Source organism: Oryctolagus cuniculus, chromosome 17, assembly GCF_964237555.1.
Source record: "Oryctolagus cuniculus chromosome 17, mOryCun1.1, whole genome shotgun sequence".
Taxonomy (NCBI): Eukaryota; Metazoa; Chordata; class Mammalia; order Lagomorpha; family Leporidae; genus Oryctolagus; species Oryctolagus cuniculus.
In genome coordinates this window covers 4,230,733-4,253,057 of record NC_091448.1, presented here as the reverse complement: position 1 = coordinate 4,253,057, position 22,325 = coordinate 4,230,733, and the positions used below count along the sequence as shown (strand labels likewise).

The 22,325-nt window shown below is 61.3% G+C and overlaps 2 long non-coding RNA genes and 2 other non-coding genes across 16 annotated transcripts; all 4 read left to right on the top strand.

Moving 5' to 3' along the window:
- Positions 1-459: 459 nt before the first annotated feature.
- Positions 460-14,634, top strand: PRCD (photoreceptor disc component). Of its 11 annotated transcripts, none has more exons than XR_011383335.1 (5): positions 460-899; positions 1,159-1,224; positions 2,987-3,049; positions 4,173-4,976; positions 14,294-14,634. It is a non-coding gene; the product is annotated as a photoreceptor disc component (long non-coding RNA). The 11 variants fall into 11 exon arrangements; XR_011383338.1 differs by having other exon boundaries at positions 14,279-14,634; XR_011383336.1 differs by lacking the exon at positions 14,294-14,634 and adding an exon at positions 12,774-13,803 and having other exon boundaries at positions 4,173-4,455.
- A 1,765-nt stretch (positions 14,635-16,399) lies between these two features.
- On the top strand, positions 16,400-21,368 carry LOC138843036 (uncharacterized). 3 transcript variants are annotated; one of them, XR_515529.4, is made up of 6 exons: positions 16,400-16,522; positions 16,563-17,317; positions 18,425-18,618; positions 18,822-18,876; positions 20,069-20,151; positions 21,046-21,368. It is a non-coding gene; the product is annotated as an uncharacterized lncRNA (long non-coding RNA). The 3 variants fall into 3 exon arrangements; XR_515531.4 differs by lacking the exon at positions 16,400-16,522 and having other exon boundaries at positions 17,164-17,273; XR_011383344.1 differs by lacking the exon at positions 16,400-16,522 and having other exon boundaries at positions 17,176-17,317; positions 20,069-20,193.
- LOC127488559 (small nucleolar RNA R38) lies at positions 18,672-18,746 on the top strand. Its single transcript, XR_007916303.1, has one exon. It is a non-coding gene; the product is annotated as a small nucleolar RNA R38 (small nucleolar RNA).
- On the top strand, positions 19,910-19,990 carry LOC138846356 (small nucleolar RNA R38). The gene has a single exon (XR_011383838.1). It is a non-coding gene; the product is annotated as a small nucleolar RNA R38 (small nucleolar RNA).
- Positions 21,369-22,325: the final 957 nt, after the last annotated feature.

Sequence of the window (22,325 nt, the reverse complement as noted above, 5' to 3'; positions counted from 1 at the left end):
TCCCTCGGGGTTCGCCTTGCTGGCTTCCCTCATCCTGCTCTGCGGCTGCCCTCGCTGTGGCATCCTTCTCCCGGCCGCTCAGCTCCGGTTCCCGGCAGCTGCCACAGCCCCGGCAGAGCTGTGAGGGCCTGGTCTTCCTTGGGCACCTGCAAAGTCAGTCGTCCCCGGCTCTTCTTGGAAGTCATCCCGAGACGCGAAGCTTCCCAGGTGTTCAGCAGGTGCCTTTAATAGCTCCCAAACCAGTCTGTTGCGGCATTAACCTGTCTGGAGTGTCAGCCCCTTGACGGCAAGACCTAAAGATTTTTTTTAAAGGATTTATTTATTTGATAGGCTAGAGTCCTAGAGAGACAGAGAGAGAGAGAGGTCTTCCATCTGCTGGTTCACTCCCCAAATGGCCACAATGGCCGGGACTGGGCCAGGCTGAAACTGCGAGGCAGGAACTCCAACCAGTTCTCCCTCATGGGGTGCAGGGCCCTAAGCCCCTGGGCCATCCTCCACTGCTTTCCCAGGCGCATTAGCAGGGAGCTGGATTGGAAGTGGAGCAGCTGGGACTCGAACCGGTGCTGCAGCATGGGCTGCTGTGCCACAACGCTGGCCTCAAGGCCCGCGTGCTCTCAGATCTGCACTCTGGGTAGTGCCCGTGTCCATTTATCCTGCCACTCGAGGGAGACCTTGGGCCCGGCCAGCTTAATCAGCCCTCACAAGGTCAGAGCTGCTGATCCCACTAATCAGCTTGTGCCTCCTAAATCCATCCCAACCAGAGCCTCAAGACAGCTGGCCAGGCCATCGTGGCCTCCGCCTGGGAGGGGATGGGGCAGCGGAGCCATGTGCACCACCCTCTTTGTGCTCAGCACCTTGGCCATGCTCTGGCGCCGCCGGTTTGCCAACCGGGTCCAACCGTGAGAAACCGCCTGGGCTCCGGGCAGGGGGTGGGGTGGGGGGGGTGATTGGGCTGGGCGCCAGCCAAGTGGGAGGAGGGCTGGACTGCCTGGACCCCCAGGCAAGGAGGCAGGAGACCTAGGAGGCTCTGAAAGGGGGGACCGTAAAACCTCAAAGGCACTGGGCTGCAGCCTCCTGCCCGGAGTCCAGCGTGGCCAGGTCGTGGGGAGCAGCGGGGCAGGGGGCCTGGGCACCGCCCACAGCCCTTCTCTCCCACAGAGAGCCCAGCGACGTGGACGGGGCAGTTACCAAGAGCTCCGACACAGACCTGCAGTCGACAGGCAGGTGAGGCTGGAGAGTCTGCTGGGTGTGTGTGTGCGCGCGCCCTTGTGCCTGCCTGGCTACTCCCCGGTCACCCCTGTGTGCCTGGCCAGCAGGCCAGGGGTCTGCTCTCTCCAGCTGGGGATGGAAGCCCCCATCCGCCTCGTGCGGCCCTAGACGTCGCTGCCCGCTGGCCCGAGTGCGAGGCGGTCCCCGGGGCGCCCTCCGTGGGAAGGCGCAGGGGAGCGGGCGAGGGAGGAGGCCGCAGCCGCCCTGCACCGCTGCGCCCGCCGCTCCCGGCCCTGCCCTCCCCCTCCGCCGCCCGGCCCCCGCCTCCGCGGCCCCGCGGCCCGAGCCGCCGGCTGGATTCGCCGCCTGGTGCCCAATAGCAGGCGCGGGAGGAGCATGACATCATCAGCGCCGCGTGCCATTGGCTGGGCCGCCCCTGCGGGCAGGACGCTGTCTCCAGTGGCCGGAAAGTTAACTCCTGCCTGGGCTGCGGCCATCTGGCCCTTAAGGGAGCGAAGTTATGGGAACTTCCTGCTTTTCCCTTCCCTGGGCCGCTTCCCAGCGTCCATGCATGACCGAGGTTCCCAACACTGAAAAGAAAATCAGCAAATTTGCATCAAGTACCTGCGGGCGACGCGCTCTTTCTGTGCCTGAAGACCCACGCGGGGGGGGGGGGTGGGTGGGACGTGTCTGAGACCCCCCCCCCCCACTCCCAGTGACAGGCTGAGAAGCAGAGATCCTTAGGCGGCTCCAGGGCCTCTGGCTTGTGTGTCCACACAGGGCACCGGCAGCAGGCCTGCCAGCCGTGCTCCGAGTCTCTTCCTGGCTGGGGAACCTGCCCGCCCCCAGCCCCGCTGTGTCCCCCTTGAAATGCCTCCTTGTCGCTGTGAGCGTCCTGGGAGCCTCCCAGGTTCTGATCGTCCCAAGGGCAGCCCCGGGCAACTTCGGGAAGCATGTGTCTCTGTGCCACTGTCCCTCGACCTGCAGGAGGGCTGGGGTCACCCTCATAGTGCCTGGCTGACATGAGTCAGGCTGACCCTGCCCACTGGTCCTCGCTGTGAGTTTGGGTCTCCATCCTGGCTCCCCTCTGCTGTCTGGGACACTTTGGACCGATGATGCGGCCAGGCTGTTTCCACGTAAACGCGGGTTAATAAGAGGTTAGCACGAGGGTTGGGAGCTGCTGCCCGGCCAGCGTGGGTGATTCTCGTGATTTTATGCCTGATCAGTGCGTTCTTGTTGCCTGACGTGGCTCGGACATGAACTCACTTGGAGGTCGCAGTAGCCTTGGAGGGCTGGCGGGACCCGTGTGTGTGTCCGTTTCCTGTTACTGGGTCGGGAAACTGGGGGTCCGGGGGCTGTGAGCGACTTTGCTTAAGATCACTCTAATTTGTGGCTCACCGGACGCCATCCGGCCGCCGACTTCCACGTGGACCCGGCCCAGACCTCCCGGCAGGAGAGGAAAGGCCAGATCTGGGGACCATCTGGCCGGGCCTGGTCTGGCGTGATTTAGCCAGAAGGAAGCAGTTACCTATTAACTCCTTGGGACCCAGTTAACTGGAAAAATCGGTCTGACGTCGGGGAATCACGGGCTGGTGGGGGGTGTGGCTGGGGTGTGATTTCTGCTCTCTAGTGCCAGGGTCACAAATTCCAGTGGGCTTCTTAGGTGCGCCTGCCCCGCGGCGTTGGGGCGGATCGCCGGGGGTAGGGGTGGAAGACGAAAGACAGAAGCGTGGGGAGTGGTCCGGTCAGGCCTCTGACTCTGCTCTCCTCCGTTTAGGGAGAAAGAGCCTCTGAAGTGAATTCTCGCCTCCTCAAGACCAGGATCAGCTGGCTCAGGCAGGTAGGGCAGGGCCGGGAGCCCCAGAGGGCAGAGGGCAGGGATGGGGCGAGGAGGGGAGAGTGCGAAGGCCACGGGGGACGCAGCAGGCGGTCCCGAGCTCCCGTGGTCGTTGGTGGAGGCTGGCAGCAGGAGGGTGGGATCCTTCATGCAGCTCCCACCTCCGGTCTGTTCTGTTCTGGGCCGCGGGGCAAGAGCCGGTTCGGAGACGGCGGGTGCGGTCTCGATGGCACCTTCTAGGCCAGGGGAGGAGGCTGGGGCGGTGCTTGTGGACACTGGGGTGTCCGCCGTGGAATGCAAGTCCCAGCTCTGGGCACAGATCTGTCCTGGCTTCCGAGGTAGCCCAAGCCTGGGTCTGGCCCCCTGCCCCTGGGAGGAGGGGGGAACAGAACCGGAAGGAAGCAGGTGGACTCTGCACTTTCAGCCTGTGGGCTCCCCTGGGAGCTGGCGGGGAGACCAGAGAGGCCTGTTGCCACTGAGCCCAGAGGGAGGTGGGCTGGCCTGGGTGGGCAGGCTAGCTCTGGGGCAGCTCAAGCAGGGAGTGAGGCGGTGCAGAGCCCAGAGCGCCCAGCCACCCGTCAAGGTCTAGTTCGTCCTCTAACAACCCAGGTGCACGGTGATGCTGTCACCCACGGGCTCCATGGGAGGAAACGCACAGGCAGGGTCAACCGTTTGCCCGGCGTCCCTTCTCTGGGAAGTGGAGGATCCGGGCTCCCACAGAGGCCGGTTGCCAGCTGCTTGGGCAGAGGGGTTCCACCCGCCTGGCCGCCTGTCTCTGCCAGCCCGTGGCCCAAACCTGCGCCGGTGTCCGTTGGCCGTGGTGCCACTCACTTCCGTGGCATTGGCCTTGGCACCTGTGCCCCTGGCAGCCGGGCTGAAAGAATCAATAAGAAAGGCCAGCTGGGTGTGAGACAGGTCTGCCTGCAGCTGGATGGGGCAGCCGCCAGCCCGCCCTCCCCGGTGCTGAGTGTGTGTGTGCGTGTGTGTGTGTGCGTGTGTTCCCGTGCGCGGGTGTGCTCCAAATGGGCAGGAGCAACACTTGTTTTGTCAGTGCGCCGACTGCTCAGTACCAGCAGCGCCGGCCTCCCTGGCCCCCAGCTGCTCTGCCATTTCGCTCTCTCCACAGCCCTGCCTGGTCCCAAGCAGACAGAAACGCAGACTTCCGCTTCTGCTCCCGGATCCGGGCTCAGCCGCTGCAGGCAGCTGCTCCCAACGGCCTCACAGCCATTCATCTTCAAAAGCACCCCCCACCCCCGCGCAAGCCAGCATCCCTCCTCCCCATCCAGCCCCCCACTGCCGGGGCCCAGCGGGGTTGTCTGGCTGGCTGGCCCTTGCCCTTGACTCAGACAGCAGGGGAGGGAGGAGTTCTGTAGGGAGCGGCACCTCCGCGGAGGCGAGGACGGGAAGGGGTGAGCAGCTGAGGGAACCCACTTGAGGCACTGGGGTAGGGGGGCGGGGAGGCCGCAGCCTGCCGGGAGGGGCCGCTGCAGGCAGCCTGGCTGGGGTGTGCACAGGCAAAGTAGGGCAGGGAGGAGGCAGGGCCGGGTCGCTCCAGGGCAAGCTGTGCCGGGCCGGCGCGCCCCCTGACCTGCGCCAGGAGTCCGTGAGCACCTGCCTGGCCCCCGCCAGCCTGTGTTTCTCCTTTGTGGTGACAGCGCCTGTCAGGCCGAGAGGCAGAGGGCAGAGTTCCCGCCACCCTGTCTGTTGCCTGTCCCATCTCACGCTCCTTCTCCAGTCTGTCTGCCGTGTCCCTGTCACCTCGTCGCTGCCTCTGCTCTCTGCCGTTCCCGTCGCCTGCCTCCTTCCACTGGCTCGAGGAATTGTCAGGCCAAGGTCACGGGGGCAGTCCTGGGGCTGGCTCCCAGCCTGGATGGACGCGCGTCCACAAGGCAGCGGCACCCCCTGCGCACGCTTCCAGGCGTCCAGACGGGTGAGCGAGAGGAAGGGGCTGCCGGCGCGGCGCCGGGGGTGGGGGGATGTGGCTGCCGGGCGGCCTGGCAGCTGGGACACCATGTGGGCTGGGAGGGAGGGGCCGTCTCCCCCAGGAGCAGGCTGGCTGTGGTGGGAACAGGCTGTGTTTACACCTTCCCCGCACACCCGGCCCACGCGCACCTCTTATTCCCGGGGCCTCCCCCACCCCTGGGCTCCCTGTGCAGCCTGCACATTCACAGCGCCTGCTGCACCAAGATGTTGCCTCCCTCAGCCGACAGCGCCTCCCCAGCGGGCTCCTGGGACCCATCGCCCCTGTGGAAGCTCACTGGTTTCTGTCCCCCGGGGGCTGGCGTGCAGTGTGCGGCCAGAGGGCACGGTCACTTAGGTCCTGGCCGTGACACTGTCCCTGTAGAGGCTGAGCCCTGTCCCCTCCCCTTTCCTTGGGAGGAGCTGCTGCTTGGCAGCCTGAGGGTTCAGAGGGCTTTGCTGGGCACTTGGGGCAGAGCTGGGTCGCCAGGTCCAGGCAGCAGAGGCGCTGAGCCCAGACTCAGAGCCCCTGGGGCTGAATCACACATTTCCTGCCTCCCTGCCTCGGTTTCCTTGTCTAAGAAGGGGATGATCGCAGGGTCCGTCTCTGAGTTGCTGCCAGGGCGAACGAGACAGTGCGCGTGGTGTCCGGTGTCCGCGCTCACCGTATGAGCGCCCGTGACTGCACAGCGGCAGAGTCAGAAGCCACGGCGGTTCTTCGGCCCCGTCTGTCTGTGTGCACCACAGCTGGGGGGGGGGGGCGCCACGGCCGCTCTGTGCTTCACTTTCCCGGGGCAGGGCCGGTGGTGGGGGAGGCAGCACAACCCGGACACCTGCCCCCAGGGACTCTCGCTCAGCAACTCGGGAAGACAGGAGGCGACTGCCCAGACAAGCCGGAAGGCCGGGCCTGCTGGAGGGGGCCTGAGTGACAGGGGAGAGGCTGCTGGGAGCCGCAGGGTGGCCCAGGGCAGCAGCCAGGGGCAGGGACGTACTCTGGTCTGCTACTTCTGTGGCTGACGCGCGGGCTGGCTGCCAGTCTCTCCTGGAGGTTGGAACATGACCGGAGAACAGATGAGGTGGCGGGGGTGGGGGAGCAGGGCGAGCAGCCAGAGCGGCCGCAGCAGCTGCTGCCATCCTGCGCCGTCACCCAAGGGTGCAGGACGACGCGACCTTGGGCCGGGACCCATGCACCCCAAAGCTGCGAGGCAGCCGTGATACAGCCCAGGCCCTGGGCAAGGCATGGTGGTGCGAGAGCCGTGAACCCCACGGGTCCTGCCGGGGCCTCTGTGGGAAAAAGCCCAAGACCTTGAGCTTCTCTCTAAGCCTCCAAAGAAAGAGAACAGCCAAGTGGCACACACTAATTTCCTGATGATGATGCTAATAGCACTATTAATAATGGCCGACATGGACCCGGCTCTTCTTCTCTGCCGGGCTCCGAGCCAAGAGCCGGATTTGCAAGCCCTCTCATTTACAAGGCAAGAACGGGTGTCTCCTCGTTCACCCGACACGGAAAGCGGAGTTCGTGGAACTTGCTCAAGGTCACTCACTAGCAGCGAAGCCAGGACCTGCTCCTGGGAAATCTGACACCGCAGCTTGGGAACCAGAGTTGGGGACCTGGAGAAAATCCTGGGCGTGGCCTGTCTCCAAGGGCCCTGCAGGTGGGCGGGCGTGGGCTGGGCTCACTCCCCTGGCCGTCTCTGCGGGAGCCCTTCCTGCCCACTGCCTCTCTATGGTCCATCAGTTCCTTGGGGAGGAAGTGGAGGCCCGGCAGGAATGACAGGCAGTCAGGCCATCACCTGTCACTCACAGTCACTGCCTTCACCCAGGGACAGGGCCCCGTGGAGAGGGCGGGAGGGCAGCCCAGCAGGAGAGGAGGGAGCTGGGGGGAGGCCGGTTGTGTTTGCAGGGGGAGGGTGGAGGGGATGGAGACCCAGGGGGTGGCTTGCAGGGGGATCCACCAACAAGCTGGGAGCAGACTTTGGGACAAGACCACAGACCCCCCTCTATGGGATACTGGCGCCCCCTAGTGGAGGGATGAAGACCAGAAGGTGGCTGAATATATCTTAAAGAGGATCGGAGCGGCTGGTCCTGTCCCAGATGACTGCTCCTACCGTCCTGTGCAGAGGCAGGAGCCATTGCGACCAAGAAGCAGCATCTGGGTGAGTCTGGTCATCGAGGTGCCCACTAAGCAGGCACGCGGTGGGGCGTTTGGTGTCGGAGCACAGCCCCCGGGCTGCTGGCTGGCACCGGCCCAGCAAGGCTCATTCTGCCAGGCTGGACCTGCCTGCTCCTGTGGCCTCTCTGACTCTGGCCCTCGGTTTCCCCCGTTCAACAAACGTGGCTTGAAGTGAGGAGGTGCGCTGCTCGGGAAAGAGCGGGTAGAGGGGCACAAGGCCGGTGCTGCTGTGCGGTGGGTTCAGCCGTCACATGCGACACCAGCATCCTGGATGGCCGCTCCGCCTCCGATCCAGCTCCCTGCTAACAGCCTGGGAAAAGCAGCAGAAGATGGCTCAAGTCCTTGGGCTCCTGTGCCCTCGTGGGAGAACTGGATGAAGCTCCTGGCTCCTGGCTTCGCCCTGGCCCAGTGCTGGCCATTGTGGCCATCTGGGGAGTGAACCAGTGGATGGTTCTTTCTCCCTCTCTCTCTCTCTGACTTTCCAAATAAGGAAATAAATCTGGAGAAAAGAAAAAGTGCAGGCACGGAGCTGATCGCCTGGGAGCCCATCGACTTCCCCAGTCAGGAGAGGAGGCTATGTCTGGGCTCCGTCAGGGGTGCTGGTGAAGACTTGGCCTCATGGGGTTCCTGGACGCCAGCTCTGTGGATGCAGAAATAGATGAAGGCCTTCTGCCAGGAAAAACCAGACCGCTGGGCAAAATCTAAGAAGCAGATGGTCGGCAACAGGCATCAGGCAGGGCGGTGACCCCATGACGGCTCAGCCTCTGCCCGTGGCTTGCGGAGCGGAACGTGAGTGAGCGGACCACAGCAGCCTTGCTAAGGTGAGGAGATGGCTGCTGAGAAGAGACAGTGTCTTTCCTGAGGATGGCGCAGCCCTCAAAGGAACCCAAAAGCAGGAGCCACAAAACTCGGTAGCAAAAGAAAGATCCCCTCCGCGGGCGGGTCGAACCTAAACGCAAACTTTACCCACTGAACTTCGTAAGAATCAAACTTCTGGGGCCAGCATTGTGGCCCTGTGGGTTAAGCTACTGCCTGCAGCCCCGGGATCCCTAGTGGGCACGGGTTCAGGTCCTGGATGCTCCACGTGTGATCCGGCTCCCTGCTACTGTGCCTGGGAAAGCAGCAGAGAGGTGGCCCGAGGACTCAGGCGCACAGGAGACCGGATGGAGATCCAGGCTCCGGCTTCTGCCTGGCCCAACCCTGGCTGTTGCAGCCATTGAGGAGTGAACCAGCGATGGAAGATCTGTGTCTCTCCTTCTCTCTCCTTGTAACCCTGCCTTTCAAACAAATAAATACATCTTTATTTAAAAAATCAAACTTCTGTTACTGGAAGATAAGAAGTAAATATTTTGCCAAACAAATATTAGAGAAATTTTTTGAAGTAAAAGTAAAGAACTTTTACAATTCAATAGTGATAATACGGGGGGCTAGGGTTGTGGCTTACTGGGCTAAGCTGCCACCTGTAGTGCTGGTATCCCATATGGGTGCCAGTTTGAGTCCCAGCCGCTCCACTTCTGATCCAGCTCCCTGCTAATGCACCTGGGAACACAGTGGAGGACGGCCCAAGTGCTTGGGGCCCTGCACCCATGTGGGAGACCCGGAGGAAGCTCCTGGTTTTGGCCTGGCCCAGCCCTGGCTGTTGTGGCCGTTTGGGGAGTGAACCAGAGGATGAGAGACTGATCTCTGTCTCTCCCTCACTCTAATTCTGCCTTTCAAATAAATAGATGAATCTTTTTTAAAAAGTAGTAACACAGCCTAATAAAAAGAGGGTAGTGTAACAGACACTACTGCAGAAAACACACAGATGGCCATAAACACAAAAACATGCCTAGCACCACCAAGCAGCAGGGAGACGCCAATCAAACACACAAGGACTCCCACACTCCTGGCGGGAGTCAAGTCAAGGCCTGAGCGTGATCAGGAGCAGGTGCGGTGACTGGGGGAGGGGACAGCGCCACACCCATGTGGCAAACCAGGGAGTTGGTTTCCTTCTTTCTTTCTTTTTAAGTGTAATAGTCTTATTGGTTTTTTAAGAAAGCTGTTATTTAACAAATACAAATTTCATAGGTACAGCTTTTGGAATATGGCGGTTCTTCCCCCCATACCCACCCTCCCACCCCCACTCCCGTCCCACCTCCTACTCCCTCTCCCATCCCATTCTTCATTAAGATTCATCTTTAATTATCTTTATATACAGAAGACCAACTCTATACTAAGTAAAGATTTCAACAGTTTGCACCCACACAGACACACAAAGTATAAAGCACTGTTTGAGAACAACTTTTGCAGCTAACTCTCATAGCACAACTCATTAAGGACAGAAGTCCAACACAGGGAGCAAGTGCACAGAGACTCCTGCTGTTGATTTAACAATTAACACTCTTATGTACGATGTCAGTGATCACCCGAGGCTCTTGTCATGAGCTGCCAAGGCTATGGAAGCCTCTTGAGTCCACAAACTCCAACCTTATTTAGACAGGGCCATAAGCAAAATGGAAGTTCTCTCCTCCCTTTAGAGAAAGGTACCTCCTTCTTTGATGGTCCCTTCTTTCCACCGGGATCTCACTCACAGAGATCTTTCATGTAGGCCATTTTTTGCCACAATATTTGGCTTTCCATGCCTGCAATGCTCTCATGGGCTTTTCAGCCAGATCCGAATGCCTTAAGGGCTGATTCTGAGGCCAGAGTGCCATTTAAGGCATCTGTCATTCTATGAGTCTGCTGTGTGGCCTGCTTCCCATGTTGGATCATTCTCTCCTTTTAAATTCTATGTATTGTTATTAGCAGTCACTTGGTCTTATTAATGTGAACCCTTCGACACTTATTCCAATCTATCTGATCAATTACACACTTGAATGATCTAACATGTAAGATGGCGCTAGTAGGGAGGTAGTTTCTTACAGAGTCCTCCAACAGAATATTCACAGTGGACGGGCCTGCAGCGGCTCTGTTCATCCTAGCTCCAAACCAGAAGCAAACCAAATACCCAGCAGTGAGCCAAGACAAAGGAAGGTGTGTCAACACAGCAACGTTAGACTCGGCAAGAAAAAGGGAGTGAGCAACTCAAGGAAGCAGCAACCTGGGAGAGCTGAGAGGCCTCCTGGATGACCAGAGCTGTTGGAAATTCCAGAACAGGCAGAACCGACTGTGAGCGGCAGGAGGCAGACGGGCGGCTGGCTGGGGCCAGGAATGGATGCGCTCTTGGGGGCCGCCAGGATCTCCCCCTCTCAGCTGGGAGTGCGGCTGTGTGGTGTGCGCTCATCAGACCCACACGACTGAAATGGATGAGCTCTGCCTCTGTGGCGATGACTTCAGGAGTTCAAGACGAAGCAGACCAGGATGCAGACCCGAGCCTTGTGCCCCTCACCGTCCAGCAGAAAAGCCAGACATGACGGGGGATGGGCGTTCAGAGAAGCAGGATCCTGGGCAGGAGCCTGTTGACTGTCTACCTGCTTCCTGTCGCCATGCCTGGTGCTCTGGGGGTACATCCTTAAAACAAGCCTGTGGGCTGCGCATGCCCCCCGCCCCTGCTCGCTGTGCACCCCCCCGCTCGCTGTGCACCCCCCCGCTCGCTGTGCACCACCCCCCCGCTCGCTGTGCACCACCCCCGCTCGCTGTGCACCCCCCCCCGCTCGCTGCACGCGCCTCCTCCTCCTCCTGCTCGTTGCACACGCATGGGGAGATGAGACCCGGCGACAGGTGAGGTCCTCGCTAGAGTCTGGAGACCTGGGGCTGGTCTCCAGGCCGGCAGCGCGGCAGCCCAGACTGCACAGGGGACCCGTTCAAGTGTGGGCCAGGACTGCCACGCAGGGCGGAGGAGGGAGCCGAGGGGACTTAGGGCGGAGGGAGCACAGACCGCTGCAAGCAAAGGTAGGCAGCGACCATGAGGCAGGTCCCCCCCCTCGGGAAAGCAGATGCCCAGGGAATAATACATTTGTTATTGTATTTTTTTAAAGGATGGTAAGCTGATGACTGATACAAAGTAGCTGGTTTTTTTAAAGAGATTTTTAAAAAGTATTTATTTATTTGAAAGGCAAAGATAGGAAAGATATAGAGGAGAAAGAGAAAGATCTTCCATCTGCTGGTTCACTCCCCAGATGGCCACAGCAGTTAGGGCTGGGCCAGGCGGAAGCCAGGAGCCAGGGGCTTCCTCTAAGGTCTCCCATGTGGCTGGCAGGAGCCCAGATACTTGGGACCATTCTCCACTGCTTTTCCGAGGCCATTAGCAGGGAGCTGGACCGGAAGTGGAACATCCTGGATGCGAACTGGCGCCCACATGGGATTCTGGCATTGCAAGCGGCAGCCTTACCCACTTCTCCACGATGCAGGCCCAGTAGAAAGTAGCTTTTTAAGATTTATTTTATTTGAAAGGCAGAGACATCACTGTCTCACTGCCCAGATGTAGCCACAGCCAGGGCTGGGCCAGGCTGGAGCCAGGAGCCGGAGACGCAGTGCGGTTGTCCCAGGTGGGGGGTGGGGACCCACCTGCTGCCTCCCAGGACGCACTAGCAGGAAGGTGGATGGGCGTGGAAGAGCTGGACTGAAACCAGGCACAATTATGGGATGTGGGCCTGGCTGCTGTGCCACACACTCTCTCTATTTTTACTTTTTAAAAATACATTACTGGCCGGCGCCGCGGCTCACTAGGCTAATCCTCCGCCTTGCGGCACCGGCACACCGGGTTCTAGTCCCGGTCGGGGCGCTGGATTCTGTCCCGGTTGCCCCTCTTCCAGGCCAGCTCTCTGCTGTGGCCTGGGAGTGCAGTGGAGGATGGCCCAGGTGCTTGGGCCCTGCACCCCATGGGAGACCAGGAAAAGCACCTGGCTCCTGGCTCCTGCCATCAGATCAGCGTGGTGCGCCGGCCGCAGCGCGCCGACCGCGGCGGCCATTGGAGGGTGAACCAACGGCAAAGGAAGACCTTTCTCTCTGTCTCTCTCTCTCACTGTCCACTCTGCCTGTCAAAAAAAAAAAAAAATACATTACTGTTGTGGCCAGCGCTGTGGCTTCGCAGGTAAAGCCACCACCTGCAGTGCCGGCATTCCATACGGGTGCTGGTTCAAGTCCCAGCTGCTCCACTTCTGATCCAGCTCTCTGCTGTGGCCTGGGAAAGCAGTAGAAGATGGCCCAAGTGCTTGGGCCCTGCACCTGCATGGAAGACCCAGAAGAAGCTCCTGGCTCCTGGCTTCAAATCAGCTCAACTCCGGCCGTTGCAGCCATTTGGGGAGTGAACCAGTGGAGGGAAGACCTCTCTCTCTCCCTCTGTCTCTGCCCTTCTGTAACTCTGCCTTTGAAATACATAACTAAATCTTGGGGAAAAAAAAAGGTAAAGCGTCAAAGCATGAAGAAATAATCAAAAGAAGAGAATCCAGGGAGCTCCGGTGGTGACATCTGTAACAACACGTGCAGGAAAATGATAACACAATGTATAAAAAAGCCCATTTTTAAGTAACGATTTTGCTGGGGGGAGTGAGTGCAGAGCAGGTAGTGAGAGGCACTGCTGGTCCTCCTGGGTGCTCCTGGCGAGCACAGAGCAGCCCACAAGGCCAAGCTCACGGTCTCAGGGGGGTTCACTGTGCGTTTCTCTCCCTCCAGAAAGACGAAGCTTCGTTCAGTGATCTGATTGGGCGGAAGAGGATTCGTGGCGCTGTTTCCCCGACCTGAGAGATCTCGGGGGAACACTGCTTCCCGGCCCCCACTGTGTTTCCCTGACCGCCTTTCTAGGTGGGTGCATTCGAGTCGCGGGAGGTCAGCGACAGCCTGCTGCCGTGGTGCGCGGTGGAGACCTCCGGCTTTCGGTGTGGATTGTCTGAGCCCCCGGCCTCGCGCTCCTGTTTGTGGAGCCCTTGAACCTTTCTGCCCCGGGCCTCCCTGGCTGGGGAGCGTGGGCGATAACTGGCAGCTGTCATGGGACTGAAGCGAGACAGCGAGTGAGAGGCGTTCGGAGCAGCGCTGCACCAGGCGGACCCATCACACACGCGCGGCTGTGACCTCAGAAAGGCAGACGCCCACGGCAAGTTTCACGGCCCACGGCAGCTCCTTCACCGCGATCCATTCTTCCAGAGAACTCTTATTAAAAAAAAAAAGATTTGGAGAACGCCGACATCACTTAGGACGGTTTTGCCTCTAACAGGAGATGACTTCAACATGGAGATTTCATTTCAAAACCTTGCGTTGTGCGTTTTACTGAAGCGATCATGCATGGCCGGTAAGACACCCCTTGCGTTCAGAAATGTGAAAATGTAGAAACGCATCGCTGATCAGCACGAGAGGCCTGGGGCCGGCGCTGTGGCGGAGCGGGCTGAGCTGCCACCACGGGGCGCCGGATCGAGTCCCGGCCGCTCCACCTTTGAGCCAGCTCCCTGCTGATGAGAAAAGCAGAGTGGAAGATGGCCCAGTGCTTGGGCCCCTGCGAGATCTGGAAGAATCCGGCTTCGGCCTGGCCCAGCCCCAGCTGTTGTGGTCATCTGGGTGGGGAGTGAACCAGCGGATCAAAGACCTCTCCCCCTGCTTCTCTGTCACTTTGCCTTTCAAATAAATTCAAAAAAAAAAAAAAAAAAAAAAAAAAGGTCTGGGTGCTGGGGCCTCAGCTCCGAGCTTCCCAGCAGCCCCACCGCTCATCAAAGCCTGATGCTCCCTCTTCTTTCCACTCTGCCACCGCAGGTGTCTGGCGCTGGCTTGCAGGGAGGCCTCGCAGGTGCGGGATGAGGGCGTCACACCTTGGCCAAGTCCCCAGGCCCAGAGAGAGGCTGCCATGCTTCAAAGCGGGAGACCGCTCCTGAACTTGGCCAGCATCACCGTGCAGACCTTTTCCCGACATGAAGGCTGGCAAAGGGAGGGCCCTCCTGTCGGGGCTGGGGAGAGGCCCGCGGCCCCAGCAGCCGAGTGGGAGCTGGGCCTGGGGCCGGGGAGAGGCCCGCGGCCCCAGCAGCCGAGTGGGAGCTGGGCCCGGCTCGCCAGGTGCAGGTTAGGGGCTCGCAGACTGGCCACTCCGTGCCTGCTGAGCCGACCCACTACTGTGCTCTCGCGGGGGCAGCGCCCCGAGTGTAGGCAGCCAGCTGCGTGGGACACGCCTACCCTCCTGCTCTTACCAATAACAGGTGACTCCTTCCCAGGCTAAGAAATCACCCTCGGGGCCGGCGCTTCGGCGTAGCAGGCTGAGCTTCTGCCTGCGGTGCAGCCATCCCATATGAGCACTGGTTCATGTCCCAGCTGCTCCTCTTCTGATCCAGCTCCCTGCTAATGCACCTGGGAAGGCAGCGGAAGATGGCCCAAGTGCTTGGACCCCTGCACCCGTGTGGGAGACCTGGAGGAAGCCCTGGCTCCTGACTTTGGATCAGCTCAGCTCTGGCCATTGCGGCCATTTGGGGAGTGAACCAGTGGATGGAAAATCTTTCTGTCTCTCCCTCTCTCTGTAACTCTGCCTCTTAAATAAATAAAATAAACCAAAAAAAAATCACCCCGAATGTTCCAAGACCCTGTTTTCATTGCTGTGGGATTCAGAGGCCACATCCCACGTCCTGTCCGTGACCTCCCGGCACACAGCAGGCCGGCTGACTTTCCCTTTGCACTCAGGGTCGGTCCAGTCTCTGGACAGCGCTGGGGACTCCTGCCCTGTTGAGCTTGTGACCTGCCTCTGTCACTTATCTCTGGATTGTGACATTCCCTGTCCATGTAGACAGATCTGCACAACTCATCCATGACAGAGCCGCCTGCAGGGCGAAAGAGACACAGTGACCGTAAACGCCACTGGCAGCGGCTCTGGGTCCTGGGTGCGCATTCTCTGGCCTTTCTCCAGTTTTTCTGGATTCCCCAGACACTGTGCCCTTCCCACGAGCTCAGGAGCAGGGGCTGTCACTGTAGCTTCTTAAAGAGATTTGTTTAATTATGTGAAAGGCAGAGCAAAAGAGAGAGAGAGAGAGAGAGAGAGAGAGAGAGCGAGCTTCCACTACTGGTTCATTCCCCAATGGCTGCCTAGGCCAGGGTGTAGCCAGGAGCCAGGAACTCCATCCGGGGCCCCCACGTGGGTGGCAGGGACCCACCTGCTGCTGCCTTCCCGGGTGCATCCACAGGGAGGGGGATTGGAAGCAGAGAGAGCAGCCAGGACTTGACCTGGTGCCCCAGTTGGGATGCAGGCGCCCCAGGAGGCGGCTTCACTGTGCTTTGCTCCAGCCTCGGGGTCACTGCCCAGCTGCCCTGGTGCCCCGTCTGCAGAGAGCCTGCTCCTGACCCACCAGACACAGGAGTGCTCTGCAGGGAAGCCGTGCCCGTCAGCCGCCAAAGCTCCACGGCGGCCCGTGGTGGACACGGGCACCCTCGCTGGACACTTGGTGAGGACCGGTCTGTGCCAAAGCCAGGGCCTCTCACCCTCACTCGTCCTGCCCCCAAGTGGCTCAAAACGGTAGAGCAGCAGCCGGGCACGCCCGTCTGTCAACGTCATTTCCTATTTTGTCCCCAAACAACCCTGCAAACATGCAAACATCCTTTTCTGTCCTCTTCTGCCACCTCCTGCCCAGGAGGAACCCGCAGAAGCCCTTCTGCACAAGGTCAGCCTCTCGCAGGGGCTCCACGGGCCGGGGTCAAGCCCTGGCCGAGCCGGCCGCTGGCCCGTGAACGTGGCTAAGCTGCCTCGTCTCAACACTTCTGCGTCTTCGTCTGTGAATTGGGAGTGGGGAGCACTGGCGTCACAGCGTGGGTGTGGGGTTCAGTGCCGCGGAGTCGTGAGGGGCAGTCAGCTGCTGCCGCTCTGCTGCCGCGGGGCCCTGGCCCACCAGCCCTGGGCCAGCTGCCCGTGGAACTCCCTCCCCAGGTCTGCGGGAACGCGGCTGGCAGGGAGAGATCCCATTCTCCCTTTCAGTGCTTCGCCAAATAATTTGTCCTCTAGGGTAAGAGAAACCCAGGAGCCTCAGTGGCTGCTGAATGAATTCATGGTGGCTTTGCTGAGCACCAGCCAGGCCCTCTCAGGACGACAGGGACTGGTGAAGCCGCCACCTGCCACACCGCATCCCACGGGAGCGCAGGGTGGAGTCCCGGCGGCTTCACTTCCAATCCAGCTCCCGGCTAACGCGCCTGGGAAGGCAGCAGACCGGGCCTGCCAGCTTAGGCCTCTGCAGGTCAGGTGGGAGGTCTGGTTGCAGCCATCTGGGGAGTGAATCACCCCCGTCCCTCTCTCCCCCGCCCCTGGGCCACTCTGCTTTTCAAATAAACAAGTACATCTTAAGAGAAAAAAATCAAAGCCAGTGAAATTCAGGGAGGTAAACAGAAACAGACGCGCTGGGGGGGGGGGGGGGTGAGACCCGGAGGAGGGTCCGCACGTGTAGGCCGGCGGCCGCACAGGGGCACGGGTGCACAGGGGCACAGGGGCACAGGGGCACAGGTGCACAGGGGCACAGGGGCACAGGGGCACGTGCCGGTCCTGGCGCCGGCCGCGCCCGGGCCCCCGGGTGGATCTGCAGCGAAGCCGGCGTGGCTGCGTGAACAAACGGCAGGCAGAAGAGCAGAGGCTGCTCCTGTTCTCCCAAGCCAGCCTGACGCAGCCGTCGGCTTCCTTCTCGGAGTTAAAGCCCCGCGCAGGTGGTGGGACCCCGGGCGGGGCGGGGGGCTCCCCGCCGGCCCCGCCGCTCCCGGACACCCCCATTTTTAAGGCAGCTGAGCGAGTGGAGGGATGCCCCCGGGGTCCCCTTCCCCTTCTCTTGTCCACGACCCACTCCAAAGGGCCCCTCCGCGCCCAGGCAGCATCCGCCTGGCAATTAAAGTTCCTCCGGCCTCAGTTTCCCCGTGGGTCCCGGCTCCCTTTGCCCTTTCGCGCCTCCTGGTCTCGGCCGGGGACAGTCTGCACGCGGATGCCCAGTGACTGCCTTCGTTTTCCGGACGGCCGGCCACGGTTCTTCACAGATCAGCCCCTGGCGGCTCCAAAGTCGCCATGCAGACGCGGCCCCCGCCTCTGCCGCCGTTGCTTTGAACTACATTTCCCATCAGCCCTTTCTCAACATCGCGAGAGCCGCGGCGAGAACGCAGCGGGGACTCGTGCGCAGGCGCAGGCCCGCGTTCTTTCCCCGGGCTGCCGCGTGGCTGGAAGCCATGGCTGCTGCTCAGGTCGGGCCGGAGCTCGTGACTTTGGTGGCGGCAAGGTTGCCGAGGTGGGGAAACGGCGTTTGCCGCAGGGCTGAGACACTTGGCCTCGGCCTCAGAGGCGGGGTGCTCACGAGGGCCCGGCGCCTGCCCGGGGAGGGAACTGGGGGGCTGTTGGGGGCTGGCTGAGAACACGCGTCCCGGGCGGCAGGGAGCTGACTGCGGCGCGGCTGTGGCGTCGGGGACCCTCCTGGGTGCGTGGGGAGAGGGGAGCTGCCCGCGCAGCCACCCCGCGGCCCGGGGCTCCCGCGCCCCGCGCGGCCGATGAGACGCCGGCGCCTCCAAGTGCTAGCTTTTTAAGATCATTCGAAAGGCAGAGTTAGAGAGAAAGAGATTCCGACCGCTGGTTCAGGTCCCAAGTGGCCGAGCCAGGAGCCTCTCCCGGCCTCCGGGTGGAGCCGCCTGCAGTGCGCGTGGGCGCGGGTTCGCGTCCCGGCTGCTCCACTTCCGATCCAGCTCTCTGCTGGTCCTGGGAGAGCAGTAGAAGACGGCCTTGGGCCCCTGCACCCGCGTGGGAGACCCGGGAGGAGCTCCTGGCTCTGGATCGGGGCAGCTCTGGCCGTGCAGCCATCTGGGGAGCGAACCAGTGGGTGGAAGACCTCTCTCTCAAATAAACAAATAAATCTCCAAAAAAGAAAAAAGGGAGGTGGAGCAGCCGGGACTGGAGCTGCTTAGCTATCGGAGAGAATGTGGACGGCCTCTCTGGTGTCCCAGGAGGGCCCGGCAGTCCCAGACAGCAGTGAGCCTGGGCAACCCTGGTGTTTTTGTTTTTGTTTTTGTTTTTGTTTTTTTTAAGACTTATTTATTTGGAAGCGGCAGAGAGAGAGGTCTCCCATCTGCTGGTTCACTCCCCAGATGGCTGCAGTGATCAGAGTTGAGCTGATCCAGAGCCAGGAGCCTCGTCCAGGTCTCCCACGTGGTGCAGGGGTCCAAGGGCTTCGGCCATCGTCCACTGCTTTCCCAGGCCACAGCAGAGCCGGAAGAGGAGCAGCCGGGACTCAAACCAATGCCCACGTGGGATGCCGGCGCTCCAGGCCAGGGTGGTAACCTGCCGCGCCACAGCGCCGGCCCCGTGGGCAGCCCTGGTTTTTACAACCCCTTTTTCCTCCCCGAAGGCCTCTCTCGGGCGTCTGCAGAGGCGGCTTGAAGCTGACGTGTAGATGGAGCCCCGGAGTGGACAGGGGGCCGGCGCGCCCTGGGCGGTCACCGCGGACATCGGCCGCCTGGTTTGTTCTGGAGCCAAGTCCAAGTGTGCGCTGGAGACCTGACACCTGAGACGGATCGGACAAGAAGCCTGCCCGGGGCCAGAGTGAGACCACAGGGACTCCTGGGGGCCGGCCGGGCTGGGGAGGGCTGGGCAGGCTGAGCTGAGGATGGACAAAGTTATCCCTGTCTGAATCGGGTGTCGGTGAGGAATTCTGTGGTGCTGAAGCTCGGCCTCGGACGCGCAGGGCTCGATGTGGGCAGCGGGGACGCGCTCCCGGGTGGGAACGCACGCTCCTTCTCTTCCAGCCTGGCGGACCCGGAGCTGCGCAGGAGGACCCCGCCACGACCTTCCTAGGGAAAGGTGAGGCAGCACCTCCAGTGCGTCGCCTGGGGGCTCTCCGGGGGGGGGGGGGTTCTGTCCTGGGCCCCTGCAAGCACTGCAGACAGCGGCTGTCAGGACGCCGGCTAAGGTGTGTCTTCCACTGGACACTCGGGGTTCTCAGCCTGGGCTGGAGGCTCCGGGCTCCGGGCTCCTGCCTCCTGCGTCCTGCAGTCAGGGCCAGTGCCCGGGAGAACTCATCGGGCCTCGGGTCGCGAGGCTGTGATGGGAGCGGCAGAGTCAGGGCTGCCGCTGGGTAGCCGCGAGAACTTTCACTTGTAAACCAGTTAGGGGCGTCCAGACTGACTGCCTTAGGCACTGTGAGGGTGAGGAGAGCCCCTGGGTCCCGCCCTGGAGCAGCGGGACATCCGCGTGGCTCTGGGCCTTCATTCCCCGGGATTATACGGGGCGCCGGTTATTTTTAAGTGACCTGGGACAGCTCGCTAATCCCGCGTCTTGAAGACTGACGGCTGCAAGCTTGCTTTAGGAAAAGATTGGAGCCGCCTCACTCCGGCACCAGAGTGTTGGGGGGGGGCAGACTAGAGGGACAGTGCAGGCGTCCACAGCCAGACCGAGTTTATTCGGAGAAAACGAATCCGTAGAGGTGGTGACCGCGTGTCCATGAGGGAACACAGGGCAGCCCAGGGGCCAGGCAGGGGCGGCAGGCGGAGGGGATTCCTGGGACGGGGTGAGGCCTTGGCCCCGGAGAGAATGCAGGGTGGGGTGTGAGGCCCAGCTGAATGTGGAGGGCCAAGACTAGTTCCAGAGTTTATCCCTGGGCAGTGAGGGAGGGCGGCCGCGCCTTAGGTCCTCGTTCCAGCACCGGTGGCTGCAGGAGTGGCCTTGGGCAGGGACACTTGAGAAAGGCTGGGATGTGCACGAGGCACCGGAAACAGCTCTGTCCTCGAGGGGGCGCTAGTGCACGGGGGCGGAGCCTCACGCAGTGGACTGAGCGGGTGAGAGAGCCTAGGGAGGTGGCCCGGGTCGTGAGAGGATGTGGGCCAGTGGTGGGGGGCCGAGTCCGTGATGATGGAAAGTTATCCCTGTCTGAAGGCGCAGCGAGCCTGGCTGTGGAGCGTGGAGGTCTGAGACTCGGCCCCCTGTTCGCTGGGGCGTGCGAGGCGTGGCCGCCGCCCCTGGCTCAGTAGATTTTCTCCTACACTTCTCTTGCCAGGTGCCGTCTCGGCGCGAGGAGGCTTCTTCAGCAGCTGCCCTGGGACAGCGAGCGCGTGGCGTGGCGTGGCGTGCCTCACTCCTGTGAGCAGAGGGGCCTTCCCGGGAGGCTCACGTCGGGCCCAGGTCCCCCTCCCCTACCCTGCGGAGAGGCATGGTGACAGGCGGGTGCCCCTAGGGGAGGACTCTGCCCCGTCCAGTGCTCTGAGGGTCCCGGCTGGGCGAGGTGACAGGTGGGTGGGCAGCCAGGCCCTGGTCTGTTGTCTCCTGTCTCAGGAGAACTAAGAGAACGTGGTTGTTCGTGGCCGTTCGTGGCCGCCCGGCCGGGCCGCTGTGCCAGGTCTTGGCATTTAGGAGGGGAGGGGCCGCACCACTGCCAGCGCCGTGTGGTTTCCAGGCAGCCCTCCTGACCTCAGCCCAGACCTGTGGGTGGCAGGCCGGCAGCGGAGGCTGGCGTGAGAGCAGACGAGAGCAAAATGGCGTCTGCCTTTGTTCCCGCGGGGCGCCAGGGCTGAGCCGCACAGATTGGCCTTTCCCCTCTTGAAGTGGGGAGGTGTGTGTGCCGCCTGCTTCAGGGCACATTTCTGCGCAGCCACCACAGAAGCAGTATTGGAGAGAGAGAATGAGACTGGGAACCGGCCAGGCAGCTCTCCTCCAGGGTGAAGCAGGGCGGGGCGGGAGAGCAGGTGGGGAGATCCGACGCCTGGCGGACGTCCTTGGGTGACCTTGGTGACCGTGTTTGACCCGAGCTCTGCGGAGCTCACCTAACCCCAAGGTCTGACCTAAAGGGCTGCGTGCGGAGGGAGTGGAACAGGGAGACCCTGGGAGTCCTGCCTGGCCTCAGCGGCACCGGCGTCTCCCCCGGCACGTGCAGCAGTGCTGGTGGGCCGAGTGCATTTTTCTCCTGAATGATGTTTTAGCTGGCGGGTTTGGGTCGTGGCTGTTCGCTTAGACGATGGTCGTCCTTTGCTTTTACAGGCGGCAGCGGCAGACCTGCGTCTGCTGATGGACCACCTCTGAGGAGGATCCAGAGGTTCTGCGGGCGTCACCTTCGAACGTAGGAACTTGAGTGACAGATTGTCCCAGAAAACTTGGAGGAGTTAACAAGATGAGGGCGTAGCTTAAACAGAATTCGGGTTTTGGTCGCCGGGTGTAACGTGTGTGTCGGTGGGATTGGAACCAAGTGGTGTGGACACTGCTGGGCACTCAGGAGCCAGGTGCTTGGCCCGGGACTTCCTGTGCACCTGCTATGTCTGGCTTTACATTTTGAAGCACAAATAAAAAACTTCTTGGTTGGCTCACTAGCGCTGGATTTCAGACTGGCAGGGACGCACGGCAGTGGACAAAATGTGCAGCCTCACCACCCAGAAGGCACTCTGGCGCTGCCGAGTTTCTTAGTTTACCCAGATTTGAGAGGCAGAATTATAGACAGAGGAGTCTTGCATCCGCTCGATCACTCCCCAAGTGGCTGCATCGGCTGGAGCCAGGAGCTTCTCCCCAGTCTCCATGTGGGTGCAGGGACTCCAGCACTTGGGCCATTTCTATTTTCCCGGGCCACATCCCAGATGGGACGCCAGCACTGCAGGTGGCAGCTTTACCTGCTACGCCACAGTGCCAGCCTCAGCACTCTATTTTTAAGGTTTTTTTTTTTTTGAAAGATAGCAAGGAGAGAGAACAAGATACTCATCCACTGGGCACTCCTGAAATGGCCGTGGTGGCCAGGGTTGGACTAGACTGGAGCAGGGAGCCAGGAGCTGCATCTGGATCGCACACGTGAGTGGGCCGTCTGCTGCAGCTTTTCCAGGCACGTCAGCGGGGAGCTGGACCGCAGGAGGAGCAGCAGGGACTCCACCGTGCAGATACTGGCATTCAGGGACGGACGGCTGTTACCACAGTGCCACAGCGCTGGTCCCCCACTCCGTTCATTTTATGCCCACAAACACTGCTTTAGCGTTCCACATCTGATGAGTTGGCCAGGGTGTCCTCCTGTTAGGGAAGTGCCAGACGAGCCAAAGCCTCCGGCCATGCAGAAAGCGAACACAGGGCGTGCTCAAAGGCTGGGTGTTGGGCTTAAAACCACTTTTTTTTTTTTTTTTTGACAGAGACAGAAAGGTCTTCCTTCCATTGGTTCCCCCCTCCCCCAAATGGCTGCCACGGCCGCGCTGATCCGAAGCCAGGCACCAGGCGCTTCCCCTGGTCTCCCATGGGGTGCAGGGGCCCAAGCACTTGGGCCGTCCTCCACTGCCCTCCCCGGCCAC